This window comes from Amphiura filiformis, chromosome 7, assembly GCF_039555335.1.
Source record: "Amphiura filiformis chromosome 7, Afil_fr2py, whole genome shotgun sequence".
Taxonomy (NCBI): Eukaryota; Metazoa; Echinodermata; class Ophiuroidea; order Amphilepidida; family Amphiuridae; genus Amphiura; species Amphiura filiformis.
In genome coordinates, this window is record NC_092634.1 from 51,876,155 (window position 1) to 51,900,002 (window position 23,848).

The 23,848-nt window shown below is 35.6% G+C and overlaps 2 non-coding genes across 2 annotated transcripts; both read right to left on the reverse strand.

The window, feature by feature from the left end:
* Positions 1-2,066: 2,066 nt before the first annotated feature.
* Trnaa-ugc (transfer RNA alanine (anticodon UGC)) lies at positions 2,067-2,139 on the reverse strand. The gene has a single exon. It is a non-coding gene; the product is annotated as a tRNA-Ala (tRNA).
* Positions 2,140-2,419: 280 nt separating this feature from the next.
* Positions 2,420-2,491, reverse strand: Trnaa-ugc (transfer RNA alanine (anticodon UGC)). The gene has a single exon. It is a non-coding gene; the product is annotated as a tRNA-Ala (tRNA).
* Positions 2,492-23,848: the final 21,357 nt, after the last annotated feature.

The following is a 23,848-nucleotide window of genomic DNA, read 5'->3' on the forward strand; positions in this document are numbered from 1 at the left end:
TTTGTACTGTTCAATTTGCTTGTTTTAATCTCGAGATATGTTTAGTTAAAGACGAAAGGGTAAAATCACAATTGTGCCACTTTTACTAGGGAAAAGGGCTTTACATGTAACAGTGATAGCATCATGTTTATCAAGAGTTCCTTCGTGAAATCAAAAGAATGCATCAATTACACAATACAAAGTTTTTTTACTGCTTTTACTGTCTTATCATGATGCAGGAAAGCCAGGAATGATGATTCCCTTTTTCCACTTAAAAGAGATTAAAAGATAAATAAATATTTCACATTCTGCTGTAAAAATTGAATACATGTGCATGTCAATGATTTTATCATGGTAAATGCTGTTCTCTCAGTCACTTAAGACATGTTAAAAGACAATCAAATATTGCGCACTTATACATGTTATATGTTAATGAACACGTATTACTTGTTGGGAGAGATATTAGACAAAATAATGCACGCGTGCTGATGTTGATGCGTCTAATGCATGCGCCCCGAAAGGAGGAGTGCATTAGACGCATCAACATCAGCAATCATTGAATTACATGTACAGCTCTCTTCCATAGTAAAAGTGGCACAATTGTGATTTTATCCTTACGTTGTTAAATAAACATATCTCGAAATTGGAGCAAGCAAATTGAACAGAACAAACGGCATTTGAGAGCTACGACTGCGCCCGTGACGTTGATGTAAGCATTATGTCACAACGGTATTCTCTAATTGCCATAGAGGGCGCTTTTCACTTGCACAATTTTTTTTGAGACAGGCTGTACAACTATATTTCACAGCTATTGATTAAACGCAACCCACATAAGTGTTCATCTTGGTACGTTTTAATCAACTTTGGTAATAACTATGCCTTGAAGCGTAACTTTTGATTAGAAATTAATGTTAGTTGCCAAAATGTCTTAATTGAAAACAGCTGCCTTGTGTTATATTTTAATTCATGAACGGAACCTAATGCATTGTTATTTAAAACGTGTTTCATGTGTCGATGTACTTTTTAGTTTAGTAAGCCTTTTGAAGTGACCTAATCATACTGGCAATACTAACACCCAAACCGTAAATATTTATATTTTCAGCATGGGAAGATAGAATAAATAACTTAAGGCAGCATTCCCCGACAGTCGGACTTAGCCCAATAACTTGTTATCCTCTTTGTGATTCACTTGGTAGGGTGTTTACTAACGTACTTACAATTGGATAATCTAATGAAATAATCATCTTAAAATTGTCTATAATTAGGATTATGTTACGAATAAATATGATTATATAGATTGTAGCTTATATTAAACTTTAAGAACAGTAATATTAGATCTCTTGTGAACGAAGTTAAGAATGCTAATTTATTGATTGCCAATGTCAGTGAACTCTACTATTTTACATAATCAGAAATCATTTTCCGTGGAGTCCATTGAATCAAACCCATATATGCTGTAATTTCAAAGACCAGATAACAACACTGACAAAGGCTTACTAGTAGCAACAACTAAAAATGACGGAGATAAATAATTTTGTATTGCGATCCAGTGTTAAAATCTTTCTTTAACTGGAGTAGATCATTTTACTCAAATCGTATGTCTTTATGTAATTTATTGAATTGGTCAATGTGTCACTCTGTTAGAGAAAATTAGTTTGAATTCATTTTTTGTACAATATTAATAATCTTTAGACTTTGCAAGCTCTATTTAACACGTATTTTGCAAATTCTGGTCAGTAAAGATTATTAATATTGGACCTCGACCATTGTCTGAAATTATTATAAAGTATTATTGATCTCTTCCTAAATGCATAGTGTGGAGTCTGTGAGCCCACAAATTGGTTATAATACCTATAAATAAATACTAGGTTTACTCCAAACCAATGCGGAAAGTATGATTTTAAGAAAGGGAAATAAGCATGTAATCTATTGCCATCATTGGCTTAAGTATCACTATCAAACAACATTCGTAAAAGGATGTTTAAGAAATGAAAAAAAAATATATAAAAAAAACATGGTAAGGAATAACCTTTCACAGACACTCTTTGTGTTATTTATTTTTGTTGAAATACACAACAAAATATTTGTGGAGCTGCCTGGGGATTGAACCTGGGGCCTCACACATGCAAAGCGTGCGCTCTACCACTGAGCTACAGCCCCACTCACAAGCTTAGGTGCCAATCTATATTGACATAGAGATAAGAACGTGTGAGACTACGGATTGTGACTTGAACCAAACGAACTTTGCACATTGGTTGTTTTGTATTCAGAATGCAATTCGATATATCTGATGTGCTCTCATGTCCCACAAAAAATACTGTCGAAACGCTCAAAACGCTCATTCCAGATCCCTTAATTCTCACTAAAATTGAAAACAAAAATCAAGGCACTTTTTAGACACCCACTGTATAATTATTTTTGAATATATAACAAAAACACGTGGAGCTGCCGGGGATTGAACCCGGGGCCTCACACATGCAAAGCGTGCGCTCTACCACTGAGCTACAGCCCCACTCACAATGTTACGTGCCAATTTATATTGACAAAAGACACAAGAACGTGTGAGACGACAGAGGGTGACGCAAAACTAAACGAACTTTGTACTTTGGCTGATATAATCATAGATCGTTACAGAGATAGTTCACACTATCTGAATTGAAAATAATTTACAATAAACATGATAAAGTCTCATACTTCTGGTGTTTGTTAATCATTTTAAATGTTTTGAACCTTGTCTAAACTTTGACCTTGGAATTAGGATTGCACGAAAGTTAATTTTATTTCAATTAGTTTAATTTTTTTTTTATTACTGAATCATTTCTAAATAAACATCTGCAGCTAAAGCTAGTCGTAATTGTTTTTGAATGGGAATAGTTGAGAAACATGCATGATGAAGGTAGAAATATAGATGGATACGAAGGTCATTCATCTGGTGTCGCGGTTATTGAGGAAAGCTTGGTATAAATATCTACAAAGAAGACATACATAGACCAAATTGAAGTAACCAAATTAAGCTGACATGAAGAAAAATATTAAAAATTTGTGGAAAATGACAAAAAAGGTTCATTCCAAAAATAAATCGTTGCTTTTTTATCAAAGAAAAGATAAGAGGAGATCAAGACTGTAAACAAATGTAATGCTTTTGTTATAAATACCCAAAATAAATTATTAGAAAAAAGGCTAAATGGAAGAACTTCTAACTTTCAGCTCTGAAACAGAACTTGAAAGTCATTTTATACAGATGGTCCCCAAGCAGTTTCTCATACTCAAAATAGCGAACCTTCGGAATAGCGAACTTCGCCCCTCTAAAAGACCATCAGAAATAAAAGTATAAATTGGATACTGGAATTTATTAAAGTTAAAATGCATTCGTAGTTCGTCAGTTTTTAGACTTTGTAAATACGAAATTATATAATTATAGCGAGTTTAAGCTACACAGCAAATTTCCAGACATGCGAGGACAGTGTCGTACCAGGTAATTTTGTCCTATGCTTATTCTTCTTTTATTTAGCTGTAAGTTGTTGTCTATGATTTGCAGTTACGTTGAACAAAAGATAGGACAAACGTGTCATTTGAGAAACATGAAACGTAATAGAGGTAGCAGGAAAGTTGAAAAAGAAGGAGGAAGAACGGAATTATAGACGAATCCAAGTAGCCAAGTCATGGTCGGGATTTGGTCGGACATCTTTGGGTAGACGCTAGCACCAACCTGGTGCTTTGAGCGTCCAATTGTGCAAATAAAAGCCGCCTAACACCTAGAGAAGATGCAAGGACGAGGAGGGTTAATAGAATAATAGCTAATAATATATATAATGGAGATAATTCCGCAGGTAATCCCGTCGCATCTATTCATACATATAGTCCTTTTGTTCGCAAGTAATACATCAATGCATAGATACCGCGTGTAGTTAATCCGATTATTATGTCACTTCAACAGCGAATAGACCATGCTGTGTGTTTTGTCGAAGGGAACTGTATTGTGTTATTCTTTTGTCTGCCTGTGTTTTCGCGGAAGGTGTAAAACGGGTGATGGAATGCAGTTTAAAATTTCCGCCAAGGCCGAATCATTTCACATTTTGAGTGCATTGTAGCCGACGGCTACCCAACTAAAGGCTGCTAGTCAGGTGTAGGAATGCGTGTATTTGGATTCGTCTATATCCTTGAGATAAGCCCGTAGGTTATCCTGTCGCACCTATTCATAGTCCTTTATTCTCAAGTAGTTACACATCTACTTGAAAGTAGCCTTTGATGTGATGTGCCTTGCCGACTACGGTTGATTAATTTTCACTCCAGAATTGAAACCATATCCAATGTTTCTATAGATAATTCCTTGAAAGTATGACACGTGTGTGTTAAGAACCTGATGTTGCTCTGCAGGAATACCGCACGTGGATACTATAAGAAAGAAATGTAGTTTTGTAAAGATTCCAAAAAAATCCGCCCATTTTGGAATATATATTAATTATTTAGGAGAGTGTTTTAGGATTTTATTAGAAACGGGATGATTTTTGATCATCTATATTTTATTGTTTTAATGTATTTTCCTGTCATTTCCTGCAAACCTAATAAAGATATTTTGATAATTGAAAATAGTCTGTATCATAAATCGTAGAGGTTGAAAGCGTAACCAAGCGTGCAAAATTAATATTTGCCATGGAACTTCGGTCATATTTTATTTGAAATAAACTGGATGTTAGGATCTGCATGCATGGTATGCATGGTATTGATGGTATACAGACACTGACCTTTCCCTAAAACCAGTAAGCAGCAACTTGTGTATCACACCCGTCATGGGTTCGAACCCTTTTGTTGTATTTTATTGTTAAACCTAAATAGCGTGATTGCTTTTGAATGAGCGGCAACACACATATTTTGTTTGAGGATAGCTGGATCTATCTCCTTCTTTTACATCTTCTCTGGAGGTAGTCATTGTGACGTCAACGCCGCCATCTTGTGGGTACGAAGTGCCTTGTTGCTAAGATCACCGCGTTGACGCTTGACTGAAGAAGTGCGTCACGCGCTGCGACTTCCGCGTAATCGGGGGCGTAATGTCTAAGGCATGACCTGCAGAACGGCAGTACCCACAAGATGGCGGATCCTGCGGAAAAGGCTGACGGCCTCTATAGGAGGTCTCATATTTAAATTTATAATAAACAAAATTGGACTATCCAGGAGCAACGAAATCTATATGTCCCTACGATACCATTGTCTCATGTATATGTCCCTACGATACCATTGTCTCATGTATATGTCCCTACGATACCATTGTCTCATGTATATGTCCCTACGATACCATTGTCTCATGTATATGTCCCTACGATACCATTGTCTCATCTATAATTATGTCCCTACGATACCATTGTCTCATGTATATGTCCCTACGATACCATTGTCTCATGTATCTATATGTCCCTACGATACCATTGTCTCATGTATATGTCCCTACGATACCATTGTCTCATGTATCTATATGTCCCTACGATACCATTGTCTCATGTATATGTCCCTACGATACCATTGTCTCATGTATATATGTCCCTACGATACCATTGTCTCATGTATATGTCCCTACGATACCATTGTCTCATGTATATGTCCCTACGATACCATTGTCTCATGTATATGTCCCTACGATACCATTGTCTCATGTATATGTCCCTACGATACCATTGTCTCATGTATATGTCCCTACGATACCATTGTCTCATGTATATGTCCCTACGATACCATTGTCTCATGTATATGTCCCTACGATACCATTGTCTCATGTATATGTCCCTACGATACCATTGTCTCATGTATATGTCCCTACGATACCATTGTCTCATCTATAATTATGTCCCTACGATACCATTGTCTCATGTATATGTCCCTACGATACCATTGTCTCATGTATCTATATGTCCCTACGATACCATTGTCTCATGTATATGTCCCTACGATACCATTGTCTCATGTATCTATATGTCCCTACGATACCATTGTCTCATGTATATGTCCCTACGATACCATTGTCTCATGTATATATGTCCCTACGATACCATTGTCTCATGTATATGTCCCTACGATACCATTGTCTCATGTATATGTCCCTACGATACCATTGTCTCATGTATATGTCCCTACGATACCATTGTCTCATGTATATGTCCCTACGATACCATTGTCTCATGTATATGTCCCTACGATACCATTGTCTCATGTATATGTCCCTACGATACCATTGTCTCATGTATAAGTCCCTACGATACCATTGTCTCATGTATATGTCCCTACGATACCATTGTCTCATGTATATGTCCCTACGATACCATTGTCTCATGTATAAGTCCCTACGATACCATTGTCTCATGTAATTAGAGCATGTTTTTGTTGTGCAGGAAATGTCAAAGAGACATAATCTCGTGTATATATCTAAATGAAATAAATAAATCACGTGATCAGGTGAGCTTATTGTTGACATTGAACTTGTCCCTTTGCCATGGCGATGTCAGGTGAATTCAATCAGTGAAGACGCCTAAATTGTCTGAATTATGGCACTTGAAGGGTCCACCGTGTGACGTTGGGATATAGTATTAACTCTAAAGCCATAGATCTAAGGTCTTGGACAGTAGTTAGGTCTAAAACCAGCCAGGATGGGGGTATGATATTAACTCTGATATTGTCCCTGATATTAATCTATTGTAAATCAATGTTGTACGTTAATGCCATATGTCTCCTTGAGCTGGTCAGCTCGGTAAAAGCCATTGGGGAACTAATCTGCTGAACTACATAATTCATGTTGTGAATGCGTTTATTTTCCAAATTTCCACCTATCTGATGTTGGATATTTGAACAAAGCAGACAGAATTCTAACAAGAGCATCTTGGAAGCAGCAAATTCTAATGATTTATCAGACACTTGGTAGCTCTTGGTGATGATGAATCATACGGTATGCCAGTAGAAAAATAAAGGAGATATTCTTGATTCTTGAGGGAGATATTCTTGAAAATAAAAATAAATAAATAGGAAACTAAAATTATAAATGAGAGAAACCAATAATAAAGGAGGACATTTCTCGGAGTTAGTACACCGTAAAAAGGTCCCAACGAGTCAAATATGAATTACTGGACTGCAACGACGATCTATCATTTAGACAAAAGGTTTTTTTACAAATCCTCAACATGTTCCTTATTTAACAATAATTGATGTAGTACAGACATACGATTTCACTTTAGATAAGCATGCACTTCAAGAGGCTATTCATCGTAATACATGACTTGAAAATGTGTTAGGAAACCAATAATGAAATCCGGAAGGACAGTCTCGAACTGACTGGTAGCAATGTACGATGCTTTCCTTTTTTCTTATAAAGGACATCATGTTATCCGGGCCTTCCAATTGTTCCCAAACCATACTACACATTATTAACAATGCTATATGAAACACACTTCCATGAAGTATTATGTTTGCAATGTCCTTGAAATGGTATCATAAATCATACTATTAACATTGCTACATGACAAATGCAAGAAGTATCATCTTTCCATCCTCTTGGCATCACACGAAAGGGAATTCAATAAATTACCTGCTCTAAATATTCATCAAAATTACAAACATGATATTGAGGTATAACAAACAGCCTAGACATAACTATTTATACTGGATTGGTGAAAAATGCTTGAGGACAGAATAAAACATCTCAGAATTATCTGATGTATATTTATTTTGTTCCTGAATCACTCCTCTAATTCTTCAGATATATATAACAGACAAAACATATTTGAAGGAGCTGGTGCAAAAGAGTCCGTAAATTTCGGCAGTGCATACCCTTGACTACATTTCCTTTATAATATAATTACATAATAGCTTGTCTCATGTCTCCACATTAAAATATAACTGACTTGATTTTGGTTTTATTAATTATCGTTTTGAATTTTGATTTGTGTAATGTACAAGCTCAGATCATAACATGACAAAAGTGCTTTATACACCCACGAATAACAGACAGATGTGATGCATCATTTGCAATGTTGACTTTGTGCTTGGAGTAGTTTTATTTCTACATGCATTCCTTTTAATTATATACAACTTTTGAAAGCACTTAACTAATGGAAAAACTCTGATCAACAGATTCAGATTACAGATTGTAGACTTTACAAATCCTGAATAACATAATTATATAGTAGTCTTAAATTTTGAAATGATCAAAGCCAAAATACTATTGCGGGTGTTAGGGACACACTGTTCTGTCAAAAGTCTCCAAAAAATTCGCGCGCCAGTGGCGTACGGTGGAAATTGCCAAGGGGATCGAGACAAATGCAAAGTAGTATGAGAACTTTTTGAAATACCGGCTCAAAAAAACCTTCTAGAAAAAAACCCCGTACATGTCAATGAATCATTGTTTTATACTGCAAGATGATTGTATGGGTGACTGGATTATCGTATACATAAAATTTAAAGAAAACCAAAAAAACCCAACCATTTGATAACATTTAACCCTAGAACTACGAAGGTTGTAGCACTCCTTTGAGCTAATTTTAGTGATAAAATTGTTACCCCAGCGCCTTACCCGAGGGTAGAACCAACCATCAAAGATGACCATAGAGTGGGATGGGGGGGAATCCATAAAGGCCCAACATAGTTTTCTACAGTAAAATTGATGATTTTCATTTCCCTCTTGTAAAATTAGAGAGATATTGACTGCTCACTTGTTTGCTAGTTTCAAATAGTCAGCTCAAGGTTTAATTAGTAGACAATTTGGGTGAAAATTGCATGTTCTTAGAATTTTTAACCAAAAATTCATTTTTCCTACACTTCCCAATTTCCCAATTTTGCAAAGAAGGCGCTTACATTATATCGTCATAGCGTCATTATGTGGGTAATGTTTGTACATATTTTGGTATCATTGGAATGAGGAGACAAAATATACTGGCACAGTGACGTTTATAATTAAAAAATAAAGGGGATTACAACATGTTAGAATGTTTTCCAGCAAGTTGTCAAACAAATTTTTAATGCTATCAAAACGTTTTATACCCATATCACGGCTGTTTGATGTGATCATTTATTAGTTTTTTCTTTTATTTTTTTGATGAAATATGCTTATAAAATTTCTTTGCTGCTTGTTGCACCTATTCCATCTGTTTTAAAGGCAGTGTTGATCACCTACCCCTTGCAAATTAAGAAATATGACTTAGGATAAATAGCGCCACCTATAGTTTGCATTTAGTTAATAATGAACCCAATTCAACATCAAACAACTTAGCCATTGAACACACTATTGCATGAAAATTCTGTTTTCTACAATTTCTAAGTAAAATTCAACAACTTTATTATGGTCAGGATTTATGAAGGTTCCTTTTATGTACTTATGTCGGTGATTTGCATCCCTATAGAAATTCGTTTATTCATATCAATTGAATTAATACCAACTATTAGACGTTTGAGGGCTCGGATAGCGACATTTTCACGTATTTTGTTTTGGGACCTGAGAGCACATTAGACATATCGAATTGTATTTTGAGTACGAGGAATGTCCTTCTGATATCAAATAATAAATATAATGATATGTACTTAACGTGTATGTAGCTGGGATGAAAAGTCGTTTATCATATGAAAATTTTTACCTTTTGTATCGAAGATATAGTATAGATTTTTTTCTCCTAAACAACAAAAAATATTACTCCCAAAATGGATTAAGTATACAGCCACTTGGCAAAAGGGATGAGACAGATATGACATTTAAGACACAAGTAACATAATAGGAGGTCTCATATTTTCATATTTCATTTAAACTATCTAGGAGTAACATAATCCATGTGTCCGTCTGTTGTATCCACACTAACATGACTACTATTTCTCATGTAGTTCATATAATAAATTTATGTTGTCAGGAAATGTGAAAGAAACATCTTCTTTAAATATAGATAAAATTACCCCCCTTTAAACCATCTTCTCATTGTTGACATGGAACCCTTCTTCAGGATCAAGTCTATTGAACCCAATCAATGAATAAATAGTGAAGACCCCTGACTTGTCTGATTCATGTCGCCTGATAAGAGTCCGCCATTTGACGTGAGATTGACTCTGATGGGAGATAAGGTCTTGGACAACATCTGTAAATAGTCATGCTCATCGTCAAATCGGCAAGAAAATGAGATGATATTAATCTGATGTAAATCAATGCTGTCAATCAAGGCTATGAGATGTCTCCATGTAAATTCATGTAATTGTCTTTATGTTTGTAGAGAAACATTGCAGGAGGCTTGAAATATTTTATTAAATGTGCATTTTATGGGCAAAACAGATTTACTCCACAAATGACTTTTACGGTTATTTTAGTCCATAATCAAGCGAAAACGAAACATGTGAATGTTTTTGTTTTATGCAGGGGCGAGATTTGTTGGCAAATGTTGTTGGTAACAATATTATCATAAGGATTCAGTATGGTTTGTTCTCTCTTCGTCAAACTGTCAAATTTTGGGATCCACACGGGTCCACAGCAGCTAAAAAGAACTTTCTATTTTGGATGTAGGGTGTGTGTGCATATTAAATACCCTTTCTGAGCGACAGAATGATATTTATCAACGTATGTCACTTATCACAGGGAAAATATGCCACATAGTGCCAGGTTGGCACTTGCCAACTGCATGCCAATGTGGCATTTGCCAGGTTCGGCCAAGAAGAATGTGCAAGGGGTACGCACAACCAGGCATTTGCAGTCACGGGCCAAATTGGCATTTGCCATCAATATCCAGAGTGTCAGAAATCATTGGCATCTGCCAATTGTACCAGGTTGGCAAGTGTCAATCTGGCAGGGGTTGGCATTATCATTTTTGGTGATTTATAGATTTGTATTATTTTTGAACAAAAATGAGATTTTTAGATGGTTTCCAGCGGTGGTTCCCAGTGTTTTAGGCTCCATATTGTTTTGAACATACAAAACATTGCATGATCTTTGTTTTCATTGGTTTTTGTAATTTGAATAAATCAAAACAATGATTTTGTATAAAAATGAGCTATTTCTGATGATTGAATTTCTTTTTCATGTGTTTTTAATTTTATTATTCTAATTTATTTTGGAACAAAAATGCAATTTTTGGATGGTTTCCTGTGGTGGTTCCCGGGGTTAGGCTCCAGGTCGTTTTGATAATAATTATGAATTTGCAGGTTTGTACTTTGATGTGTTTTTGTTATTTTTCAAGATTTAAATTATAATGGAACAAAAACAAAAATGCATTTTTGGATGGTTTCATATGGTGGTTCCCGATGTTTTCGGTATCGTGTTGTTTTGATAGTAATTGTGCATTGGTTGATTTGTGCTTTCATATGTTTTTGTTACTTTGCAAGATTTAAATTATTTTGGAACATTGGATGCATTTTGGATGGTTTCCTGTGGTGGTTCCCGGTGTTTCGGCTCCGTGTTGTTTTGATAGTAGGCCTACTGGTGCATTGGTAGTTTGGGCTCTCTCATTTGCAAGAATTAGGCCTAAATTATTTTGGAACAACAATGTATTGTTAGATGATTTCCTGTCCTGGTTCACGGTGTTTTCGGCTCCATTTATGCATTTGTGTTCAGTCGTGAGCTCCCTCAAATGCTGTTGTATGTGAAAGAGCTCTAATGACAAATTATCATACCAAACCAGTAAATGTGCAAAAAAAAAAAAAAAAAGTAGATTTAAGATTATTCAGATGAAAAATTAGTGTGTGTTTCAGTCAAAAGTAAGAAGAAACGCCATTATTAAACTTAATTTTTGTTTGCAATTTAAATAACACAATCTTAAAAATCACAATGAAAGATAAAACGGTTTTGTACACAATACCACGGAAATGGTGTACATATTGGCGTAAATCAACCGGGAGGTTGACAAGTATTGGCGAAGATTAAATAAGTTTTGAAATTTTCAGTCTTTTTTAAATTTTGTTTACTTTTTTATGGCTTGAAGAACTGAATCGCGTATTACGCAGCCCACCACTCGCATGGCGCAGAGCGCCACGCAAAGTTCATTGCGCGTACCGGCGCGTAATTTTATCGCAATCGCGGATAAGCCAAGTTGATTGATCGGTGACGCAAAATCACGCACGAGAAATGCATTATTTACGATCTGCATCATTTTCTAGCTCGGAAGGCGCGCGCGCAAACGGCTATCTTCTGAAGATAGCATTGCGGGCCTAATAAAGCAACAGAAAACATTTCACGCATTTGAAAAACATCTGTTGTTAGGAAAGTTTGTTTTTGATGTGTTTTGTTTGTTTGTTTTTCCACTATCTACTCAAGATAGCGGGTTTTTTTAAATAATAAAATAGGCCTAAGAAAGTAAGAAAGGTTGACAATATTTTGTTATCTACCATTTGAAACCGTATGAACTAATTTTTAAAAAAAATATAGAATTTACGGTGTGATTTGCAAATCATTATAGGCCCTTTGCGACATCACGAATCATGCATATGCTGTCAAAAAAACGCGCTCAAATCCTACTTACGGCCTGCATCATTTTGTCGGCACTCGCGAACGGCTTTACGGGCTTAATAAAACAACGCAGAAAATATTTCACAAATTTAGAAAACGTCTGTTAGGAAAGTTTGTTTGATGTTTTTTGTTTGTTTATTATTATTTGTCTGCTTGTTAGTTTTTCCGCTATCTACTCAAGTAAAATTGAGAAAGGTTGAATATATTTTGTCAGGCCTATCTACTGATGATAGCATTATAAAACCTAATGAAATAATACAAAAAGAAGGAAATTATAAGACTTAGCATGAGACGAGTCAGAAAGATAATTTGATATGTTTTTGTATATTTCATGTTTGTTTGTCTGTTTTTTGTTTCTTATCTACTCAAGATACCATTTACAGTGCGATTTGCAAATCACCCGTTGCGACATGCATCTGTGAACACGCGCGAGCCCACTTACGGCCTGCATCATTCACGATCTGCATCATTTTCTCGGAAGGCGCCCGCGCAAACTAGACTTGATCCACCAGTCCTTCAACTGCTTACGCACGGTCATCGGGTTGTGCTTGATGATACCATTTGGAATTGTATGAACCAACAATTTCTTGTTTGTTTGTTATCTACTCAAGGTAGAATTTACGGTGTGATTTGCAGCACCAAGCATCATCTGCTCAAAAAAAACCCGCTCAAAGTCTATTTACGGCCAGAAAATATTTCACAAATTTAGAAAACGTCTATCAGGAAAGTTTGTTTTGATGTTTTTTGTTTGTTTATTCTCGTCTTTCTTCCTTACATTACGTGAACATCGAGTGAATCCACAGCCCCTTGAGAAGTTTGGGCGAAATCTTTTCATATCTTGATGTTAAAATCGGGGGAGAGAACTTGAAAAAAAAATCACAGTAGCTAAAACGGAGCCCTTTGACCGCAAGGTTTTTTTTGAAATCAGTGCTTCCGTGGTGCTTCCATAAGATGCGCCGCGCATGCAGATAATCGTTGCGTATGCGTAGCGTATCCGTGCGTTCACAAATTGCGTGACTACAAAACGCGATGTGTTGTTCCTCGCGTGTACACCGATGGTACAACAAAGATTTCCTTTCCTTCTAAATTGCGGAAACAAGTGAAATAGTGAAATAAAATCCATAAAATAGAACAGTTAGAGTTAACAAATCTGGATTATTTTTTCTTGTATTTATGAAAAACATAACAAAGTAAATACATTTCAAAAAACTCAATTTCGCGAAAGAAACAGTGTCTACGCCCCATTCCAGAAAAATACAAAACTAATTTTTTTGCGATTAAAAAAATATTATCCTGTTTTGGCAAATGAAACATAGCTAAATCCTAATCCTTTAGTTAGTCCTAACTGGAGATAAAAGAAAAAGTTCACTATTTCACTAATATCTTGAAAAAGAGCCAAAAACATGCATTTTCGGCATGTTTTCTGACAACCGAGTCACGAAAATCACAAACTTGGAACAAATCTAAGCATTTAAAATCTTCAGTATATGCCGAAATTTTGATCTAATTTTCACTTTTTTGTGTTACTTTAATAAATGGTTGCTTTATATAAGAATGAAACATGTCTTTTCCAAAAATTAGAAGGCATAAAATGTTATTATTCTTAGTTCAAGTCTTTGGGCTTGATTATCACAACATACGGAAAACACCCTAAAAACGCATGTTTTTGGCCCTTATTTTCAAAAAGTGGCTAGATATCAAAATTTGACTTTTATTACTATATAGGATAATGTTTTTTTTATTCAAAAAAATTAGTTCTGTATTTTTCTGGAATGGGGAGTAGAGTACACAGCCACGTTAAACTCGTACTCGTATGATAAGCATATTTCAGCAGCTCAATGATCTAAAGGTTTAAAAGCACGATAGGAATGAAAAGGTAAAACATAATTGGGGTGTTCTTATGTCAGTTTGTTACAATTTCAACTATTATGAAATTATCAAAATAGAATAGCTAAATTATTTGAAAAGTACATGCTGGTGACTGTTTTCAGGAATATACATGACGTAGGTTAAAATAAATGTTCGGGTAAATGTCAGCACAAAATATAAAACTTTCTTCAGAACTTATACTAGCAGCTGTAGATTGCGGTTATTTGAAAATGACTATATAGGCCTTAGGCCTACCCCGGCACCCTAGTCAGTGTTGTAGTCGAGTCCTCATCATCCGAGTCCGAGTCCTTGGTGTCCGAGTCCAAGTCCGAGTCCGAGTCCTTGCCAATTTCTGATGTCCGAGTCCGAGTCCGAGTCCTCAATGTTCGAGTCCGAGTCCGAGTCCGAGTCCTTATGTATCAAATTCAAGCCCTGGGGTTTTGACCAATACTTTATCAACGTAGGCCTATATTTAACCAGAAGTTTAGTTCTATATTATTTTCTTGTAAATACATAATTTGTTAGTCCCACCTTGCATTTTATTCAGCGTCCTCAAATCTATAAAAAAAAAACACCTTCAAAACTTCTTGTACTCAAACCGAGAACGGGACTTCCATTCTGGACCCTACTATATCCCCTCTCGGCCTGCCAAAAATCGCTTTCCCCCCACTCCCGGCCTGCCAAAAAAATTTGCACATGCTATTTTGGGGATCCCAATTTACAAACCTTGGATATATGTTGCGAGCGCAGTGAGCAGGCAAATTTGCATAATATGTAAGTGTTTTCTAAGCAATTTTAGAGCGTTTTATTGAAAGGTGCCCCATGTGTCAAAATTGCTTGTTCACCCTCTCGGCTTGCCAAAAATTGCGTCCACCCTCCCTTTCGATTAGCAAAAAAATCTTGCTCCTAATTTTACCTTCCCCCAATGCTCATAACAGAGTATAATCACAGACTCCCCCCACCCTAACTTATTAGGCTTATGTTTTAAAGAGGCAAAAGATGCAATGTGACAATCAAAATATGATGTCACTACCAAACTTCAGGTGCCAAACGAAAGGGTGTTGGATCTGGCTGTAGGCCTATGCAGTATTATTCCGGGAGTGGGGGGGGATCACTCACATGTAAAAGTGGTATGGGTAGGCTATGTGCGGCGGTCAAGGGTCCCTTTTTCATGCTCTCTGGCAGTTCCTTGAGACCCACATTTGCATCATGCTCCAGTTCATTGAGCCTAACACTCTGAAAATTGTAGCTCTTTAGCTCAAATTTGGAAACATTTGAATTTGTTAGCTTTAAAGCCTATAATATGGCCCAATTTTAGTTCACAGACCTCCACAAAAATGTTGAAATTTCAGTTCATCAAGCCCCTATTTTGCCCACAAATTATTATTCATGTATATTCTAGACTTGCGCCTAACCAAGCAGTCATGCTGTTACAATGTCCGATTGGGCTTTCCGTAGATTGGACTTTCCGTACAAAACAAATGATTATGATTAAAATCCATTTAACCAATTAAAGATATAACTGAAAGCAATCTTGCTTTTTGGTTGTACTTTTATTTATAAACTGAATTTATTTGCATGTAAAATTACTTAAATTAATCATGTGGTGTGATCATTGATCAAGCATAAGAAGAAGTTTACAATGAACGAAAATAAAAGACCTAAAAAGACCCTATTTTGCCGGACTCGAGGAGGACTCGAAGCCGAGTCCCCGAGTCCTTGGGGTCCGAGTCCGAGTCCGAGTCCAAGTCCTTAGCTTCCGAGTCCAAGTCCGAGTCCGAGTCCTTGAAAAAAGGACTCGAGTCCGGACTCGAGTCCGAGTCCGAGTCCCGAGTTCTCCAACACTGACCCTAGTCAACACAAAAGTTGACAACCATGAGAGTTACCAAATTGAAATTGAAAATTGAAAAGGGGTTATTTTTTTACCAGCAGCAAGGACTAGCCTGAATCCTTCTGGCCTCTAATGGCGGCGCCTTTTATTTACCCACAATCTTTCACATTGCCTTAACCTGATGACCGTGCGTAGTTGTTGAAAGACTGAAGGATCCAGTCTAAGCAAGGATCGTGAAATTGGCAAAATATGGTGTAGGGTCTATTTAATTTGTTGACCTCGAATTTGCATGAAAAAGGGGGTAAATTTGATGAAAAATCATTGCAAGGGGATCTTTGAAAGATTTGGTTACTCTCGTGGTTGTCAACCTTTGTGTTGAGGGGGGGGGGGGGCTACATAGGCCTATTTCTTTTACAACCATGAGTAAGATGAGTCGAGTAGACCGACCGTTTGATGGTTAATATTTCAACAGACCCATTCCATGTCAACTCCAGGGATGTGCACCGCAGCACCTCTTCAATTTTTTTCTTTTTCTGTGTGGTGGTAGATATTGATGAGAAATTAAAATCCCGAAAATTTGAGCTTCATACTCCATTTCGTTTTCCCGTGGCATCAATTTGAAATATAAGGGGGTCAGCATAAAAAATGCGTCGTAACGCGAAAGACGACGTTTGGAGGTCCATAAATGTATAAAGGGAACCCTTTACAACTTTGAAAAGTATGTATCCTGGGGTACTTATTTGTGTAAAATTCAAATCTGGCATCAGAAAACTTGTAACTCCTTTACTTTAAAAGATATACAGGGCCCTCAAAATGCAACTTCATCCACCCAGGACCAACTTTGGGGGGTCAGAACTCCAAAAGTAAAAATAATTTTACTGTCCATTTTTTTGCCAGTCAGAGCCCTTTGGTAGGACATTACTCGTATCCAATATTGAGTCTATTAGAATACTTTTAGCTGAGATACTACCCATGCAAAACCCCAATTGTACATTTTTTGTACATTTTGACCCCCCTGAAAACCAATGTCAGACAATTTGATCCACCATCAACTTCAGGTATGTTGAAAATATGCCCTTGGACAACATTTCTGAGAGATATTGGCTTGGGGTCTCGATGGCTTCAACACATTAGTTAGGTTTGCATTCTCCATAGACTTGTACATAAGTCATTATACATGCGAAATCAAAAATGTGTACAACTCTATGGAGTAGGCTTTGTGAAATATTTTCTTCTATGATTTTTTAAAGATATTAGTTCATACGGTTTCAAATGGTATCATCAGTAGATAACAAAATATTGTCAACCTTTCTTACTTTCTTAGACCTTAGGCCTATTTTATTATAAAAACCCACTATCTTGTGTAGATAGCGGAAAAACAAACAAACAAAACACATCAAAAACAAACTTTCCTAACAACAGATGTTTTTCAAATGTGTGAAATATTTTCTGGCCGTAAATAGGCTTTGAGCGCGTTTTTTGGACAGCAGATGATGCTTGGTGTCGCAAAGGGCCTATAATGATTTGCAAATCATCACACCGTAAATTCTACCTTGAGTAGATAACAAACAAACAAGAAATAGGTTCATACGGTTCCAAATGGTATCATCAGTAGATAGCAAAAAATAGTCAACCTTTCTTACTTACTTTCTTTGTAATTTATCCACAAAAAAAAAAAAATCTTTAGTAGATAGCGGAATAAACAAACAAACAAACAAACAAACAAAAACCCTCAAAAACAACCTTTCCTAACAGATGTTTTCTAAATGTGTGAAATATTTTCTGTTGCTTTATTAGGCCCGCAATGTTATCTTCAGAAGATAGCCGTTTGCGCGTTCCGAGAAAATGATGCAGATCGTAAATGATGCAGGCCGTAAGTGGGCTCGTGCGTGTTCACAGATGCATGTCGGAACGGGTGATTTGCAAATCGCACTGTAAATGGTATCTTGAGTAGATAAAAACAAAAAAAACACACAAAAAACAGACAAACAAACATGAAATATACAAAAACATATCAAATTATCTTTTTGACTCGTCTCATGCTAAGTCTTATAATTTCCTTCTTTTTGTATTATTTCATTAGGTTTTATAATGCTATCATCAGTAGATAGGCCTGACAAAATATATTCAACCTTTCTCAATTTCTTTGTATTTTACTTGAGTAGATAACAAACAAACAAGCAAACAAACAACAAACATGTAGTACAAAAAATATACCAAATGAAATTTCCGACTTCTTTGATTTTTTTTAAAAATTAGTTCATACGGTTTCAAATGGTAGATAACAAAATATTGTCAACCTTTCTTACTTTCTTAGGCCTATTTTATTATAAAAAACCCGCTATCTTGAGTAGATAGTGGAAAAACAAACAAACAAAACACATCAAAAACAAACTTTCCTAACAACAGATGTTTTTCAAATGTGTGAAATGTTTTCTGTTGCTTTATTAGGCCCGCAATGCTATCTTCAGAAGATAGCCATTTGCGCGCGCGCCTTCCGAGCTAGAAAATGATGCAGATCGTAAATAATGCATTTCTCGTGCGTGATTTTGCGTCACCGATCAATCAACTTGGCTTATCCGCGATTGCGATAAAATTACGCGCCGGTACGCGCAATGAACTTTGCGTGGCGCTCTGCGCCATGCGAGTGGTGGGCTGCGTAATACGCGATTCAGTTCTTCAAGCCATAAAAAAGTAAACAAAATTTTAAAAAAGACTGAAAATTTCAAAACTCATTTAATTTAATCTTCGCCAATACTTGTCAACCTCCCGGTTGATTTACTCCAATATGTACACCATTTCCGTGGTATTGTGTACAAAACCGTTTTATCTTTCATTGTGATTTTTAAGATTGTCTTATTTAAATTGCACACAAAAAATTAAGTTTAATAATGGCGTTTCTTCTTACTTTTGACTGAAACACACACTAATTTTTCATCTGAATAATCTTAAATCTACTTTTTTTTTTTTTTTGCACATTTACTGGTTTGGTATGATAATTTGTCATTAGAGCTCTTTCACATACAACAGCATTTGAGGGAGCTCACGACTGAACACAAATGTGACTCCTCGCCACAACTGAGCCCGGATGTCGCCAGTGCCACTATTGAGATATGCTCCATCGAACTTAACAATAAACAATAGGAAAGAAAGGATTTATTGACTGTTTTATTGATTTTTCACTACTTAAATGTCAAGTACTATAGACATGATATACATCATTTTAAAGCTAATTTCAAGCAGAATATTTTGGTTGAATATCTCAAAATGATGATTGGCGACATCCGGGCTCAGTTGTGGCGAGGAGTCACAAATGCATAAATGGAGCCGAAAACACCGTGAACCAGGACAGGAAATCATCTAACAATACATTGTTGTTCCAAAATAATTTAGGCCTAACTCTTGCAAATGAGAGAGCCCAAACTACCAATGCACCAGTAGGCCTACTATCAAAACAACACGGAACCGAAAACATCGGGAACCACCATAGGAAACCATCCAAAAATGCATTTTTGTTTTTGTTCCATTATAATTTAAATCTTGAAAAATAACAAAAACACATCAAAGTACAAACCTGCAAATTCATAATTATTATTATCAAAACGACCTGGAGCCTAACCCCGGGAACCACCACAGGAAACCATCCAAAAATTGCATTTTTGTTCCAAAATAAATTAGGATAATAAAATTAAAAACACATGAAAAAGAAATTCAATCATCAGAAATAGCTCATTTTTATACAAAATCATTGTTTTGATTTATTCAAATTACAAAAACCAATGAAAACAAAGATCATGCAATGTTTTGTATGTTCAAAACAATATGGAGCCTAAAACACTGGGAACCACCGCTGGAAACCATCTAAAATCTCATTTTTGTTCAAAAATAATACAAATCTATAAATCACCAAAAAATGATAATGCCAACCCCTGCCAGATTGACACTTGCCAACCTGGTACAATTGGCAGATGCCAATGATTTCTGACACTCTGGATATTGATGGCAAATGCCAATTTGGCCCGTGGCTGCAAATGCCTGGTTGTGCGTACCCCTTGCACATTCTTCTTGGCCGAACCTGGCAAATGCCACATTGGCATCAGTTGGCAAGTGCCAACCTGGCACTATGTGGCATATTTTCCCTGTGTATGTATCTCCTATAAGGTAAAAGTAGATGAAAGCTGTGTCGGCGTTGTGAGATAGTAAATAGTAGAGGTACAAATTGCTGTAATTAAACAATACTTTGGTGACGTTTCGGGCATAGCCATTAGCTTACCTACTTCAAATGAGATGGATTTAATTTACAGCTAAGATTAAGGCTATGCCTAAAACGTCGCCAAAATATTATTATGATTATTATGATTTACTTGCTATAAGATAATGCGACTGAATGAAAGGTTAATATAAATTAACAGAGCATAAGAGAGCAATTTATTGTATCGTCACCAGTTCTAATCTAGACAAATAATTTTTCAGAAAATTGCTGAGCTATCAAAAAGGAAATTAATTACAATTGGGATGTATAGGCCTATAAAATTAATGGAATTGCCAACGTTTTTAGGCCAACAGGTTTTTTTTTTATTATGCAGGAAAGTATAACACAGAGACTAGTTTCAAGGCTGATCAATATTTACACATAATAGGAATCATTTACATTTAAAAATGATAACAATATGTGATGTGACCGACGCGTCGTATTGCCACCCACATGATATTATTATATTGTGTCTGTTTTATTTCTGTCTTTTTTGGCATTAAGATTGTTTTAGATACATTACTCATAGTATTGCGAAATGTGGTAAAATTACATTGATTCTAACATTCGTTTCTTGTGTTCCACTTATTTTACGTTACGCCACTAACACTGCTTGATTTTATTGTTGAGTGTTTGATGGGTGTACGTCTAGTTTGTGAAAGTGTTGTTTGTTCAAACAGTTGTCATCAACTTCAACTTTAGTAGTAGATTGCTGTAGTAGCTGATCGAACTATCTCGATCCGCGTCTTATTATATCGTTAAAAGGTGCACTTCACAATAGTTTTATTTGAAATCAAAGTAGCTATCATAGCAGATTGAGGTCAAGACTAATGTTATTGTTTTTATGAAATTTAAATTTTCCTTTACAAGCAATATACATATCCTGACAAACTATTTCATAAACGTAAAAAACTTACTACTTCATAAGATAAAACAAGAAAGCACTTGGCATTTAACCTATTTATCTTTAAGAGATATCACCTGAGATAATCGTTTTGTTATAATTTGCAGAAAACAAGCCAGATCTTATTCGATGAAATAGAGGTGTCAAAATGTTCGTTTGGATGTAACAATTCAAATAAAGATAGGCTTGGGCAATATAGGATGAAGACTTGAAAATATGACAATAAGACTTTCTCGACACGGAAGATATCTTTTAAAAATGTAGTATTTTGGAAATTATCATGCTGATAGGTAACTCTAATTAATTTTCAGTTCAAAGTTCAGCGCACCTTGCTGAGTTACAAAAATTAGCTTCGTGACGACACTTAAAATCCAACGTTTTGACATTTCCACCACCGTAAAAGAACGCAACTGTCTTATAACTCCATTTGCGAAGATGATAACAAAATATAGCATAGCCAAAAAGACTGCATGAAAAAGGCATATGACAGGCATTGCAGAAAGTGGGTCTACGTGTAACCGCAATAATCGGGTATTAATAGCTCATTTATCCCGAGGGAAAGTTATTCAGAAACATAATGTATTCCTTTAACAAAGTTAGACTTTGCAAGCTCTATGTAACATGTGTTTTGCAAATTCTGTTCAGAATAAGGTGTGCTAAAAATACAATTTTGATCAACTTATCTGTTTATAATAATCCGGCAGTGAAGTCTACAACATCAGAAAATAATGAAATATTAAATATTCATGACAAAAATGGCAATATCGTTGTAGCAGAACTCAGTTACACACAAGTGTAAGCCACAAGAATCAACCTGTAGCTCTCGTACGTAAGAATAACCTTAGGGCGGTAATGGGAAAAGAATGGTCGACTTGCTTTTTATGGGGATGCACCGTTTTATCTTGGTTAGAAAGGTTGCTACATCATGTCCATGTAGTAAAACCATGAAAACCTACAGTCTGTATCAAAATGGTTGTCCTCTTTTAAATAGGCCTAAACTACAAAGTCTGGTTATTTCAAGTGTATCGGACGGTGCAATTGGAAGCATTCGATTTTTCTCGCAATCTGCCAATTATAATCTATTATACCCAAGCTGACCCAATTTTAAGACTTTCAATTATAACACGACCCGTTTAGATTTATTTGAAGAAAGTAAACAAACACGCACACGGATTTGCTACAATGCATTCTTATTTTATCTTATTGTGTTTGCTTTCATTCCTTCATGTTTGTCTGTTTTTGCTTTTTAGTTTATTTTTGGTTTGCTTTGTATGTAGCGCTTCCTTTTAATTTAGTGCTCATTTAATGTTCTTTGAGCACTATGGGTATTGCCTGTGTTTTGTGCCAAATGTTATCACTTTCCTGATGTAATAGATAAATAAAATATATTCGTTTAACATTATAACATTGTAGGTAGTTTATCGGCAAACCGGAAACATTCTTTTTCCTTGGTCACTTTTGGAATTGTATTCGGCACTTTAAGAACATAATACTACTATTAGAATACATTACCGGAAATTGAATAAAAAATGTAAATTGTTCCACGCTCTAATAACGAATGTTATCGATATGTCATGATTGATTGAGCTAATTGCATTTCCATAATTATATACAAATTATTCTAATGTCTTAACCGTCACTCTGCACTGCACTTATAATTACAATGTTGTACTGATTTAGAAAAGGGGAAATAGAATTGGTTTAATTTAACACGATTACCTAATTCACCAAACATAGTAGAATGATTGTATAATTCTTGACTTCATAAAACTCACAGAGACTGTGCATTTTCAGTATTTTAGGGAGAATGAAAGAATCAAAGTTTTTGTTTTATATAAAAGTCACAAGTCTTATAAAATTACTCTCTGCACCAAAATTGAAATCACTGACAATTATAATAATTTCAAGAGTATATTTGTGGTAATATCAAGAAATTATATATATATAATAATCCGTTATATAAATCACCTGTCGAGATATTGTGAATAGTGAGTTCACAAAATCTCTACATTTCACAAAGTATTACGAAGTGCAATATCGTATTGATTTTGTTCGATTTACATATCATCTGCATGGGTCCCATACCACATTTTACCCGCAAACATTGCGTGATTATAAAGAGCAGGGTATGAAATTCAAAGTGTATTATGGCGCTTAAATATCGTTTTCATATGAATATGAATGACAGCAATATAACAGAATCTATCCTTCAGGATTTGAATTAAATAATGATCACGATTGCACTAATTAAGCATTGAGGGCAATTACGTGAATGGCAACAGATGGTAATTATAAATGAAGCCTATTGTCTGTGAGTATACAATAAGTCAAATTCGTTTACCCATGGGTGTTTCTTAGAACCAAAATCTGCTGGATGTGTCTGAGAGGTAGACATCGTATATCGCCGAATTTACTGCGTAAATGTGTACATGGTACACGTATCATGGGATACTTACAGCAATAAATTATTTGTTATAATTCCCTCGAGCTTGTTTTTTAAAATAACATTAGTCAGTAACAATATGATAAAAATGTGGCTTTTGGTTACGCATTCGATTGTAA